Below are 14,382 nucleotides of genomic sequence, written 5' to 3'. Positions count from 1 at the left end.
AAGGTATCTAGAATGATAAAGAAGTAAAACTATCTTTGTTTGCAGGTGATATGATGATTTTTGTGAAAAAACTGAAGACATCTACAAAAATACCACCAGACCTAACTGTATTTAGCATATCCACAGGATATAGGATTGATATATAAAGATCAATTTTATGTTTATATGGTAACAGCAAACAATTGGGAATTCAAATAAAAATACAACTTACTATAACATTAAGAAAGAAAGTAAGACACTCAGTTGTGTCCTACTCTTTGCGACCCCATGGACTATAGCCTATCAGGCTCCTCCGTCCATGGGATTTTCCAGGCAAGAATACTGGAGTGGATTACCATTTCCTTCTCCAGGAGATCTTCCCAACCTAGGGTTGAACCCAGGGTTTGAACCCAGGTCTCCCGCATTGTAGGCAAACACTTTACCGTCTGAGCCACCAGGGAAGTCTCAAAGATGGCCCGCTGCGTTGGCTGGGAATCGAACCCAGGTCAACTGCTTGGAAGGCAGCTATGCTCACCACTATACCACCAACGCTGCATCAAATAATATAAACTGTTGTGGGATAAGCTTAATGACATATGTATAAGACATCCACAATGAAAACCACGAAACATTGCTGAAAGAATTTCAAGATGATCTAAATAAATGGGGGACATACTACGTTAATGAATTAGACAATGTTTCCAAATTGTCCATTCTATATTAATTCATTTTTAGATTCAATGCAGTCCCAATAAAAATCTCAGCAAGCTTTTAATTTTTTTTGTAAAAACTGACAAGCTGAGTGTGTAAGTCATATGAAAATGTAAAAGGAAGGCCTAGAATTGCCAAAAGAACTTTGAAAAACAAAGGTGGAGGTCATATACTAACTGCTTTCAAAGTTTATTATAAAGCTATTAGCAAACAAGGAAGTGTGGTGTTACATATGGTGATACACAGAACAGAATAGTCTAGAGACAGACAAAATGTAAAAGGTCAATTGATTTTTGATAAAGTTATCAAGGTAATTCATGGATTTGGTGAAAAGCTTCAATAAATGATACCAGAACAATTGGATATCCATGTGCAAAGAAATAAACCTCAGCTCTTTCTACACACTATTTATAGTGTATAAAAGTTAAGTTGAAGTGCATTATAGATGTAAAAATAAAAGATAATATTACACAATTTCTAGAAGGAACCATAGGAAAAAAATGTTATATCCTTGACTTAGGCAAGGATTTCTTAGAATACCAAGAGCATAATGCATAAAAAAATAATGTTACATTGAACATCTTGAAAATTAAAAACTTTTCTTTTCAAAAAATACTGTTAAGAATCAGAAAAAATAAGCCACTTTCTGAAAAAAATTATATAACATATATCTGATAAAATAATAAGAATATATAAACAATTCTTACAACTCAATAAAAACAATAAAACCAGAGAATTTAAACATTTCACAAAAGGAGATACAAGAATGGCAAGGAAGCACAGAAAAAATCTCAACACCTTTGTTGTTCAGTCTGCTCAGTCCTGTTCGACTCTTTGTAACCACATGGACTACAGCATGACAGGCTTCCCTGTACTTCACCATCTCCTGGAGCTTGCTCAAACTCATGTCCACTGATGTTGCCATCCAACCATCTTGTCCTCTGTCATCCCCTTCTCCATCTGCCTTCAAACTTTTCCAGTGCCAGGGTCTTTTCTAATGAGTCAGATCTTTACATCTGGTAGCGAAAGTATTGGATCTTCAGTTTCAGCATCAGACCTGCCAATGAATATTCAGGGTTGATTTCCTTTAGGATTGACTGGTTTGATCTCCTTGCAGTCCAAGGGACTCTCAAGAGTCTTCTCCAAAACCATAGTTCAAAAGCATCAATTCTTCAATGTTCAGTCTTCTTTATGGTCCAATTCTCACATCCACACTTGACTACTGAAAAATCCATAGTCTTGACTAGATGGCAAAGTAATGTCTCTGCCTTTTAATATGCTGTCTAGGTTTCTCACAGCTTTTCTCCCAAGAAGCAAGTGTCTTTTAATTTCATGGCTGCAGTTGCCCTCTGCAGTGATTTTGGAGCCCAAGAAAGTAAAGCCTGTCATTGTTTCCTATTTTCCCCATCTGTTTGCCATGAAGTGATGGGACTGGATTCCATGATCTTAGTTTTTTTAATGTTGAGTTTTAAGTCAGTTTTTTTACTCTCCTCTTTCACTTTCATCAAGAGGCTCTTTAGTTCCTCTTCACTTTCTGCAATAAGGGTGGTTTCGTCTGCATATCTGAGGTTACTGATATTTCTTCCTGCAGTCTTGATTCCAGTTTGTGCTTCATCTAGCCTGGGATTTCACATGATGTACTCTGCAAGTTGAGTGATCACACCATCCTGGTTATCTGGATCATGAAGAACTTTTCTGTATAGTTCTTCCATGTATTCTTGTCTCCTCTTCTTAACATCTTCTACTTCTGTTAGGTCCATACTGTTTCTGTCCTTTATTGTGCCAATCTTTCCATGAAATGTTCCCTTGGTATCTCTCATTTTCTTGAAGAGATCTCTAGTCTTTTCCATTCTATTGTTTTTTTTCTATTTCTTTGCATTGATCACTGAGGAAGGCTTTCTTATGTCTCCTTGCTATTCTTTGGAACTCTGCATTCAGATGGGTATATCTTTCCTTTTCTCCTTTGCCTTTCTCTTCTCAGCTATTTTTAAGGCCTCCCCAGACAACCCTTTTGCCTTTTGCATTTTTTTTCTTGGGGATGGTTTTGATCACTGCCTCCTGTACAATGTTACGAATCTCCATCCATAGTTCTTCATGCACTCTATCAGATCTAATCTCTTGAATCTATTTGTCACTTCTACTGTATAATTGTAAGGGATTTGATTTAGGTCATACCTGAATGGTCTAGTCATTTTCCCAACTTTATTCAAGTCTTAATTTTACAGTAAGGAGTTAATGATCTGAGCCGCAGTCAGCTCCTGGTTTTGCTGACTGTATCAACCTTCTCCCTCTTTGTCTGCAAAGAATATGATCAATCTGATTTTGGTATTGACTATCTGGTGATGTCCATGTGTAGAATCATCTCTTGTGTTGTTGGAAAAGGGTGCTTGCTATGATTAGTGCATTCTCTTGGCAAAATTCTGCTAGCCTTTGCCCTGCTTCATTTTGTACTCCAAGGCCAAACTTGCCTGTTCCTCCAGGTATCTCTTTGCTTCCCACTTTTGCATTCTAGTCCCCTATGATGAAAAGGACATCTTTTTTGGTGTTAGTTCTAGAAGGTCTTGTAGGTCTTAATAGAACCATTCAACTTCAGCTTCTTCAGCATTACTAGTTGGGACATAGACTTGGCTTACTGTGGTATTGAATGGTTTGCCTTGGAAACGAACAGAGATCATTCTGTCATTTTTAAGATTGCACCCAAGTTCTACATTTTGGATTCTTTTGTTGTCTATAGGCCTACTCCAATTCTTCGAAGGGATTCTTGCCCACAGTAGTATAAATATATATAATGGTCATCTGAATTAAATTTGCCCATTCTTGTCCATTTTAGTTCAGTGGTTCATAAAATGTTGATGTTCACTTTTGCCATTTCCTTTTGACTATTTCTAATTTACCTTGATTCACGGACCTAATATTCCAGGTTCCTATGCAATATTATTCTTTATAGCATCAGACTTTACTTTCACCACCAGACACACCCACAACAGGGTGTTGTTTCTGCTTTGGCTCAGCCTCTTCATTCCTTCTGGAGCTATTTCTCTGCTCTTCTACTGTAGCATGTTGGGCACCTACCAACCTGGGGAGTTCATCTTTCCCTTTCATATCCTTTTGCCATTTCCTACTGTTCATGAGGTTCTCAAGGCAAGAATACTAAAGTGGTTTGCAATTCTCTTCTCCAGTGGACCACATTTTGTCATAACTCTCCACCATGACCTGTCCATCTTGGGTGGCCCTACATGGCATGGCTCATAGTCTCACTGAGTTAGACAAGGCCATGATCTGTGTGATTAGTTTGGTTAGTTTTCTGTGATTGTGGTTTTCATTCTGTCTGCCCTCTGATGGATGAGGATTAGAGGTTTGTGGAAGCTTCCTGATGGGAGGGACTGGCTTTGGGAGAGTTGGGTCTTGTTCTGGTGGGCAAGGCCATGCTCAGTAAGCCTTTAATCAAATTTTTGTGCTGATGGGTGGGGCTGTGTTCCCTCCCTGTAGGCCAATCTACAGTGTGGTTACCTCCTTCAAAACAACTTATGCCAGCATGCCACAGATTCCAGGTCTATTGTAGTCAGTGCCCCTGACCCCGAAGCAGGCTGCTGTCAACCCTCACCTCCTATAGTTATTAGATAAATGCTAGTTAAAACCATGATGAATTATCACTGCCACACACTAGAATGACTAATAGGAAAAAGATTGACAAAATTAATTATTGGCAAAAAATGAAGCAACTGGAACTCTCCATATGTTGCTGTGGGACTGCGGGAGATAGTGAAGGACAGGGAAGCCTGACATGTTACTGTCCATGGGATCTCAAAGAGTTGGATGTGACTGAGGGACTAAATAACAACAATGATAAATGCCAGCCCCTTTGTTGGCCTGAGGGAAGTAGCAGTATATTATAGGGCATAGTCAAGGCTTTTTTTAGAGTTTCCTCTTCACCATTTTTAGTTGCAAGATCTTAAGCAAGCTACTTGATATTTCCGGGCTTTTATTACCTTCTGTATAATAGGGATAGTGGTGGATAGATAAAAGTCAGATTTGAAATAAATCTGCTCACTATTTCCTGGCAGTATTTTCTCCTGAGGAATATCCGAGGTGTTTTTGAAGGAGTATTATGTCTTTATTGTGATTCCTGCTTTCAGTCCATTAAATGGGGCTTTTTTTCCGTTTTCACTAAGCCGTTGCTACAGATGATTTTTTTTTTTTAATGACCATTTAATTCCAAAAAGCCAAGTTACAGATTGTTGGGTGGGTGGTGAGAAGCAGTATATTTTTCTTTTAGGCACTTATTTAGAGTGATTGTTAACATGTATCCTTAGTGATTAAATCATTAAGTGAGAATACAATTTGTGGAATAATGTTTTCTCAAGCTACTGAATTTTTTAAAGCATGGCACAGCAAACATCAACTCATAGCTTTCATTCTGACTGATTTGAATTCCTATTACCAAACACTTCATAAATAATTCAAAAGGAAAACAATGGATAAGTCATGTTATATTTTTCTTTCATAAATAATGCTTTCAAGCCATTATGTCATGTCTTCACAGCGACTTGTGAAATGAAGACTTGCCCATTCTTTGTTTAAATATGATCAATGTATTCAGAGAAGATAAATAATTGTTATATAATAAGTAGCACAGAGTGCTTCTATTTATTGATTATCTTCGGTATGTCAGGCACTATTCTTGTCACTTTACATACCTTATTTTATTGAATTTTTGCAACAACCATGCAAAGTAAGTATTATTTCTTCCACTTTGCAAATTAGAAATCTGAAACTGAATGAAAAAAATTGAGTAACCATTACACAGTTAAAAAAAAAAAAAAGCTCAAAGTCATCTCTGTCTGATTCTAGACCAGTGCTTTTAATCACAATACTGTATGGATCCATCACAACTCTACCACCCTGCTGCTTGATAAATGAGCACCTCCTGGAAGACAGAAGGTTGGGGTTTTGGCCCATTTCTCTGACGCTAATTTTTATGCATTTGGAGTGGAATATTTGTGCCTTACTCCCACCACTCACTCTTTTTTTTCTCTGGGAATTCTTACTGAGAGGTCTTGACAGTAGTGATAACTGCTAGATTGTAAACAAAGAAATAGTTTTCAAAGGCAGCTAAAGCCTCAGGATCCTCAAGATTTAGGGACTTAAATCATAAGACTCAGTCATGGGGTTCCCAGCATAATCTTCTTTCTGACCCCCCACTCTGAACTGGAGAGTCTTTCTCATATGTCAGATTCTAATAGAAGTTATGAGGTAATTCACTCAAATTACAACATGATCCAAAGGCCAGATCTTTGCTGTGTGCTTGCTGCATGAAAGAGGAGATAGAAAAATGGACCACTGAATGCCTGGTGGGAAGGAATAGGGAACAGGATAAGGTGTGAGGAGATACATAGAGTAGAGAATCTTTGCCTCTTTACAGGTCCATGTGACAACTGTAAGAAGAAGGATCTCAATTGCTTTAGCCCCCAACGCACAGTATTCTTGTTACCTTACTAAACTGTGGCTCAAAAATATATCTAGCTTAGATCATTGCAGAAGAAGGATAGTATGTCATTATTATTTAAGCCAAGAAACCGTATGGTGGAATGGAACAAGTGCTTGTTTTCATTGCAGGCCTCACTATAGACTTGCTTTATTGCTTGGGGCAAGTCATTTAGAATCTCTGAGCCTCATTTTCCTCACTTTATAAAATAACAGTTGCAATATTTATCCCTTAGAGATATTATAAGATTGAAATATTTATGAAGTAAATGTTACCAGGCGTAAGTAAATATAAATATAAACTTTATTATTATTGATGTTATTGTTAAGAATAATGATACATAGTATGTGTCCATGAATCCTTAGAATAATAGTTTTAGCTTTAAAAAATCACCAGCACAGCTAATATTTACTGAATTCATACTCAATTCCAGGCAGTTCAGGTATGAACTATTGTTATGCTCATTTTATACATAGGAGTCTTACAGAAGATGTTAATTACTTAAGGTCACCAAGCTAATAAATGATAGGAAGTCAAGTCCTTGTGTTATTTTATAACAGTTTCATGAGTTATTGCTTATACGTACATTGTCACAAACATCAGAATCTTATTTTCAAAGTTGATATGACCTCAATAAGACCTTATTTTCAAAGTTAATGACTTAGTTATTTCTTCCTTAAAAATCTCTAATGTTTCTCTGTTGCTTTCAGGAGAGAATGTAGACACTTTGGCATGGTATTTAACAGTATCAGCACAGCCTTCCTCTCCAACCATATCTCCTAACAGTTCCCCCCACCTCATCTCCACCCTCTACTGCCACATCAGTCTTCTCATCGTTTCCTGAATGTGACCAACCCTGTGAAGGATTATACACCTAGCTCATTGCTTACTCTGCCTGGAATGTCCTTAAAGCCTTCTATGCACCCTCCGTTCATTCTTGAATTTATACCCTCACTTAAGACCTGGTCAAATGTTATCATCTATGTGCAAGCTTGTTTGAACTCCAATGAGGTACTAACTATATTCTTTTCTATGCCTTCATTTAGCGTTTTTCACATTTTATCATAAACATTTGTCTTGTGTGTACTCTTCTAGCTAGAATATGAATCTCTTAAGAGGGAAGCTCTTGACTTACTCTGTTCTGTAACCTCAGTACCTATAGTTGTTGGTAGTAAGTAGGCAACCAGTAAATGTTAGCTGATTGAAAAAATAAAATACACTGATTGGTGTCTTCTCTTCAGCCCATCTCTGTGTTGATGAGTAGTGCTGAGTCCAGTGATGAGTGGTCTGGTAGTGACAGAGCTCATATGGGAGGCCAGGGCACCATTATACCCAGCCATATGTATCTTCTGGGCCACACACTTGTCTAGCTGTGACAAGGCAGAATTTTAATAACACTTTTGACAAGCAGTCAACCCTGGAGGAACACATCTTTGTTCGGTAGCTTAACCTTAATGGTTGATTTTTCTTGTTCTCCATGAGGCTCCCTTAGCACTGGAAATGTAGTGAAGCAGGTTCATATAGAGGAAAATGTGAAACCTGTGCTGACATTTATCTGCAAGGTATTTGACAGATTCTCATGATAGGCTAATGAACCAGCTGGAGAGATACAAGCTGGATAAAATTAGCATTCAATGGATTAGTAGCTGGTTGAGGAGTTGTACCTAAATATCTATACAGTGGGATTGCTGCTCCCAGAATGCATTCATTCCTAGTCTCACTCTCTCGGTCTACTGAAGCATAGTCCAAGTTCTATCTCTTCCAAGAGCCAACCTTGATTACTTTAATCTGTAATCACAAATAGTTTAAAAGTAATTTTAAGACCTTTTGTTTCTTTTATATGTGTTTATGATCACCAGAGCTCTCTAGAACAGAGTCAGTATCTCATTATTCTCTTCCATAGAACTTATATAGGTTTGGTATAAAATGGTAATACCATAGGACTTAGAGTTAGATATTGGGTAAAATCTCTGATCAGTAGTGAACTAGCCATGTAATCATAAGCCTTTGTTTCACCCCTTATGTATAAAATGGGGACAAGGACATCTTTGATTCCCCAAATATAATTATTCATGTCTTAGCTTGTGATCACTTTTTCACAGTAGCCTTTCTTGAAGCTAAGACTATGTTAGCTCCCTGTGAAAATGTTCTCATAATACTATGTTTTTCTTAAAATAAATTACAGTACTTAATTTTATAGATAATTGTTTGTTAAGTCTTATCCATGAAACTGTAATCTCTGTGAGGTCAGTGACCATGTTTGTTTTAAATACTTGTATATTTGCAGCACCCAGCTGAAAACGTGGACCATGAAAGACAATAAATTTTCTTGGGTAAATGAACCGCTTTTAGCACTGCCTCCATGCTTCTGCCTGCCACAGCTCTCCCATTTGGAGTCATCCTCCTCATCACCCTCCAAGTACCAGCCACGTTGGCCTTTTCTTAGTTCCTTAAATGATTCCTGTTTTTTTCTCTCTTTGGCTTTTTCTCCTGTGCTTCTCCCACTCCAGTCTTTGCCTATCAAATACCTACTTTTTTTTTCAGGTCTGACCATAAACACCTCTTCCCGAGCAAAGCCTTCTGTGCATACCTTCACACTTATCTCAGCTCTGGGCTGACTATCACTGAAAGCTGCTCACCAAAGCCCATTCTCTCTTCCTGAGCACAAGGCTACAGTACATGTTAAATCTCCAGTGCAGCTGGATGCGATCATGTGTTTTAGCAAAAGCAACACGTGCCCCCTGCTCTTCCAGATCTGACCAAGTACGGAATTCCTGCTCGTGTTTTTCCATGCTTTTTCTCCCTCCTGGATGACCCGAATTGAGATGGTTGTCATAATCTTGGTAGCTACATGTTGAAGATCTCAGAGGCTCCTTTTGCCTGGATCCCTAGTGTCTACTCGGAGAAGGCAATGGAAACCCACTCCAGTACTCTTGCCTGGAAAATCTCGTGGATGGAGGAGCCTGGTAGGCTGCAGTCCAAGGGGTCACAAAGAGTCGGACACGACTGAGCGACTTCACTTTCACTTTTCACTTTCATGCATTGGAGAAGGAAACGGCAACCCACTCCAGTGTTCTTGCCTGGAGAATCTCACAGACGGTGGAGCCTGGTGGGCTGCCGTCTATGGGGTCGCACAGAGTCGGACACGACTGAAGCGATTTAGCAGCAGCAGCAGCTAGTGTCTACTTGGAGAAGAGCTGTGCCTATCTTGCTGATCCGGAACACCTGCCTTGGACTGTTACATGTGCATGAAATAAATCCCCTTCTGATATTTCTTTCACCTTGTCTTTGAGTCACTCTGCATTTTGGAGTATTTCTAAATGTAATTATTTGTAACTATTACTCCCATGCTAAACAGTAAAAAGCTACTATGAGATACTGGAAGGACCATTTTGTGGCTGAGGAAGCAGACTTACTCCATAAAGTAGGTTGAATGTGTACTAAGTCAGTTGACCTCCAACTATGAGTGGCAGCATCACCATCCCTGAGGATCTTGTTAAAAATGCAGATTCTCAGGCCCCAGCCCAAGCCTACAGAATCAGAAGCCCTGGGGAAGGGCCTGTTTTCCCAAGCCCTTCAGGTGTTTCAGATACATATTAATTTGGAGAAGCACTGGATTCTGAATATAGAGGGGCTTAATCCTTGGAAGCCTTTTGTCTTTGGACAAATTAGTCTGAGTTGTTACTTTTTTTTCAATGAAATGTTAGAGATATTTACTATGTGGCATTGTTTTGAGAATGTTTTAAATAAAGTACCTAGCACAGATTAGATTCTCAAACCATGCCTGTTCTCTTCCTTCCATTTCTGTGCCATGGTAGCATTCTAGGAAACAGAAATAGGAATGAATAGAACATCACAAATGCAGTGTGTGGAAGTTAAGGTGTCCTGGGCTGCTATGCTGAGCTTAAGGGAAGAGGAACAGTGTGTGATAGATAAAAGTGCTAGTCATCTCTGCTTGTAAGGTTAGGTTGACCTATATTAAATATCATGCTTTAACCTGATAATTTATAAACATTATTTTCAGCTGCTAACCTCTTTTTATCAGTAAAAATAAATATCAATAACCTCAGATATGCAGATGACACCACTCTTATGGCAGAAAGTGAAGAAGAACTAAAGAGCCTCTTGATGAAAGTGAAAGAGGAGAGTGAAAAAGTTGGCTTAAAGCTCAACATTCAGAAAACTAAGATCATGGCATCTTGTCCCATCACTTCATGGCAAATAGATGGGGAAACAGTGGAAACAGTGTCAGACTTTATTTTTTGGGGCTCCAAAATCACTGCTGATGGTGATTGCAGCCATGAAATTAAAAGATGCTTATTCCTTGTAAGAAAGGTTATGGCCAACCTAGATAGCATATTTAAAAGCAGAGACATTACTTTGCCAACAAAAGTCCGTCTAGTCAAGGCTATGGTTTTTCCAGTAGTTATGTATGGATGTGAGAGTTGGACGGTGAAGAAAGCTGAGCACCGAAGAATTGATGCTTTTGAACTGTGGTGTTGGAGAAGACTCTTGAGAGTCCCTTGGACTTCAAGGAGATCCAACCAGTCCATCCTAAGGAGATCAGTCCTGGGTGTTCATTGGAAGGACTGATGTTGAAGCTGAAGCTCCAATACTTTGGCCACCTCATGCGAAGAGTTGACTCATTGGAAAAGACCCTAATGCTGTGTAGGATTGGGAGCAGGAGAAGGGGACGACAGAGGATGAGATGGCTGGATGGCATCACTGACTCGATGGACACGGGTTTGGGTAAACTCCGGGAGTTGGTGATGGACAGGGAAGCCTGGCGTGCTGCAATTCACGGGGTCGCAAAGAGTCGGACACAATTGAGCGACTGAACTGAACTGAACTGAACCTCTTTTTTTCTTGTGAACTGTACATATAAAGGGACTTCCCTGGCTCAGATGGTAAAGTATCTGCCTACAATGCGGGAGACCTGGGTTCGATCCCTGAGTCGGAAAGATCCCTTGGAGAAGGAAATGGCAACCCACTCCAGTACTCTTGCCTGGAGAATCCCATGGATGGAGGAGCCTGATCGGCTACAGTCCATGGGGTCACAAAGAGTCAGACACGACTGAGAGACTTCACTTTCACTTTCATACATATAAAGGACTTAGAACAGTTCTTAATACCAATTAAGCACTCGGTATGTGTGAGTTAGTCACTATTAGACTAAATTCCATGAATTAGGAGATTTTTATTTTATTTCCTGCAGCATGTAAAACCATTCTCCACACATGACATGTGCCTGATAAATATATGTGGAATGAATAAATGAGGTAACATCTGTTATGTAAATTGCACAGCTTTATACATGTGTGTGAAGTTGCTCAGTTGTGTCTGACTCTTTGCAACCCCTTGAACTGTAGCCCACCAGGATCCTCTGTCCCTGGGATTCTCCAGGCAAGAATACTGGAGCAAGTTGTCATTCCTGTCTCCAGGGGATCTTCCCGACCCAGGAGTCGATCCTGGGTCTCCTACATTTCATGCTGATTCTTAACCATCTGAGCCACCAGGGAAGCCCATTGAAACCTTTTTTCCTCCTCTTCTCCCTCCCCACTGTGGCTTTAGTTTACAACCATGCTATGGAAAACTCTCTGACCTTTAGATCACTGAGCCCCAAAGTTTAATGTGTGTATCTGTCACATTGGAAGGTTATTAAAATGAAGAGTCTGATGCAGCATATATGGGGTGGGATGAACTCCCTTGTGATGGTGGTACAACTGGTACCTATGCCCAGTTCATTCCCACATCTGCAGCTACTGCAGTTCTATCACTGTCACTATTGTTGTGAAAGACTTAATAATTCCCTTTGGTTTGCAAAGTTCTCTAGGGAAGACATTGCTTTTGAGTGGTATCATTTGATTTATAAGTGATTAATTATCTCTAAAATATAAAAAGTCTTAAAAATATAGCAACAATCTCATTCTTGCACCCCTTGAATCAATAATTTCTTAGTATCATCAAATATGTATTCAGTGTTCAAATTTTCCAAATTATCCTTTTTTATTTCAGCAGTTGGTTTGTTTAAATAAGAGTCCAAGTAAGGGCTGCACATTGAATTGGTTTGCATGTCCCTTAAGGTTATTTTATGCCATAGATCCCTCCCTGTTTTTTGTTCTTAAAAATTTATTTGGTGAAGTGATGATATCATTAGTTCTGTAGACTTTCCCACATTCAAGACTTGATGATTAGATTGTCATGATGTCTTACAAAATATTACTTTGTCCTCTGAATTTGCTGTAATTAGGTAGTTAGACCTCGAGGTTTGATATGTTTCAGGTTCTGTTTTTTGGCAAGAATTCCTCATAGCTGCTATTAGAGGGCATTTTTAAATTTGAACGAGTGCTGAATACCCATGAGTTGGAGGAGGGGAGGATTTATTAAGTGTCTAAGACTGGAAGCTTTTGACTGCACAAATTTTGGAAACCCTGGTTTCTCCTAATGTGGATGAAGACTGTACCTTGTCAGAGATCCCTGACTCAGAGAACTCTACTAGGAAATGCTTGTAAGGTCATGTCTGTTGGCTTCTCAAGAAAGTGCTGTGAGTCATGGCACAGAACTCTTGGCTTCAAAAGAAGAACAGAAGCAAGGTTTTAGAATAAATTCAGTGGTTAGAACTTAAAAAGTGTGAAAGGAGTTAAGCTTTGATCCAGATGATAATAAAAAGTGTTCCTTTTTTTTTCTGAGAGTTTTGTAGTGATTGCTGTGTGACATAGATTAAATAACCAGGACATACAGTTAAGTGTCAGAGGTGGGAGTTGAAACCTAAAAGTCAGGTTCTAGGGTTTGTGGGCACAATCACTGAACTATACTACCTTCTGAGGAATTATGTCATTTCTCTGCTAAAATTTTGTGCTGTAGCTCATTGAAAATGTCAAATTTTATTAATAAGCTAAATAAGGCTCTTTATATGTGGACCTTGCTTATCTTGACAACTTCTCCAGATACTACTTCCTTCCTCCTGTCCCTCCTTAGAAACACAGACAATACATCCTCCAGTTACACTGAAATTCTTTCATTTTTTTAAATGCACCATGCTTTTCCACTTCTTGGCTTTTGCACAAGCAGTTTCATCTCCCTGAAATATTCTCTCCTCCTCTGTGCTCCCCTCCACTATACCCTCACCACCCTATTGCTTACAAGTTCAGCTTTTTCCTTTTCAGGAGTCTTCTGTGCCCCTTATGTCTAGGTTAGCAGCTTCTATGAGCTCTTATAAAACCTGTGTTTCTGCTGTGGGAACACTCGGTGTACCACATTCCCATTCTGTGTCTTACTATAAGACCAGAAGATCTACAAGACAAGAGACCATGTTCACCGCATTCACTGCTCTATCCTAAGCACACTGTTAGTTGCCTGTCACATATTAGATACTTTAAAAAATCAGTCTGAATGAAGGGCAGTCAGACTAGCACCCTTAGACAGAAAGAACTGCTCCAGTGGACCCTCAGACTCACTTCTCAAATCATACCCAGCTCCTTCCACTTGAACGTCATAAAATGAGATCTTAAGATCCTTGCTCATCCCTGTGCTCTTCCCTGATACACTTAAACCTTTTGGTGAACTGATCAGTTTGACCAACAGATAGGCGAGACAGGGAAGGCAAATAAGATCTTCATTCCATGAGTATAAAACCTCTCTGTGGCTGAGAAATTTTTAAATAAGGCATGTGTGTACATGGACCTGCATTTTATAAAGCCCCATTAAGAGGCATGGGGGCAGCAATCTGTGGTGATCATTCATCTTCCTGCCCACACAGCAATTTTAAGTTACTTTGAGGCAGTGTTTTCTTTCATCTGCAAACTGATAGTTCACCAGGGGGCTGGCAAGCTGACTAATATATGTAGTGTTATTGGTGGCTGCTTAGAAACCCTGTTTCCCAGAATCATGTAAATTGTATTATTTTGACTCCCACTGACGAGATGTGACTTCTGTTAACTTTTCTTGCCAAACTCCCTTCTTCTCACTTTGTCAAGTTCTCAAAGCACTTTCATCTCAGTAGGACTCAGAAAATTACTGAGGATGTTGTTGGAAAGCATATGTACTTCTATGTATAATGCACTCCATAAGTAGCATGTATATTGCTGGGAGAAACCTAGCCTGCCTTTTCCTTTTCTGTTTGAAATTATGCATGAAAAATTTAACTATTAGAGGGTATTTTGTCATTGTTGGTGTTATAATTTAGCTACCAAGAACTTCCTGACACA

At 39.2% G+C, this 14,382-nt stretch overlaps 1 long non-coding RNA gene and 1 other non-coding gene across 6 annotated transcripts in view; one reads left to right on the top strand and one right to left on the bottom strand.

Moving 5' to 3' along the window:
* LOC145506337 (uncharacterized) overlaps window positions 1-14,382 on the top strand; it is a 788,916-nt gene that overhangs the window by 250,689 nt on the left and 523,845 nt on the right. The gene's annotated exons all lie outside the window — the stretch shown is intronic.
* TRNAG-UCC (transfer RNA glycine (anticodon UCC)) lies at window positions 460-531 on the bottom strand. The gene has a single exon. It is a non-coding gene; the product is annotated as a tRNA-Gly (tRNA).

The sequence above is a fragment of the Giraffa tippelskirchi genome, chromosome 5 (genome assembly GCF_054371585.1).
Source record: "Giraffa tippelskirchi isolate mGirTip1 chromosome 5, T2T-mGirTip1v1.2.pri, whole genome shotgun sequence".
Classification (NCBI taxonomy): Eukaryota; Metazoa; Chordata; class Mammalia; order Artiodactyla; family Giraffidae; genus Giraffa; species Giraffa tippelskirchi.
Note: the sequence above shows the minus strand (reverse complement) of the source record. Positions and strands in the feature narration are given on the sequence as shown.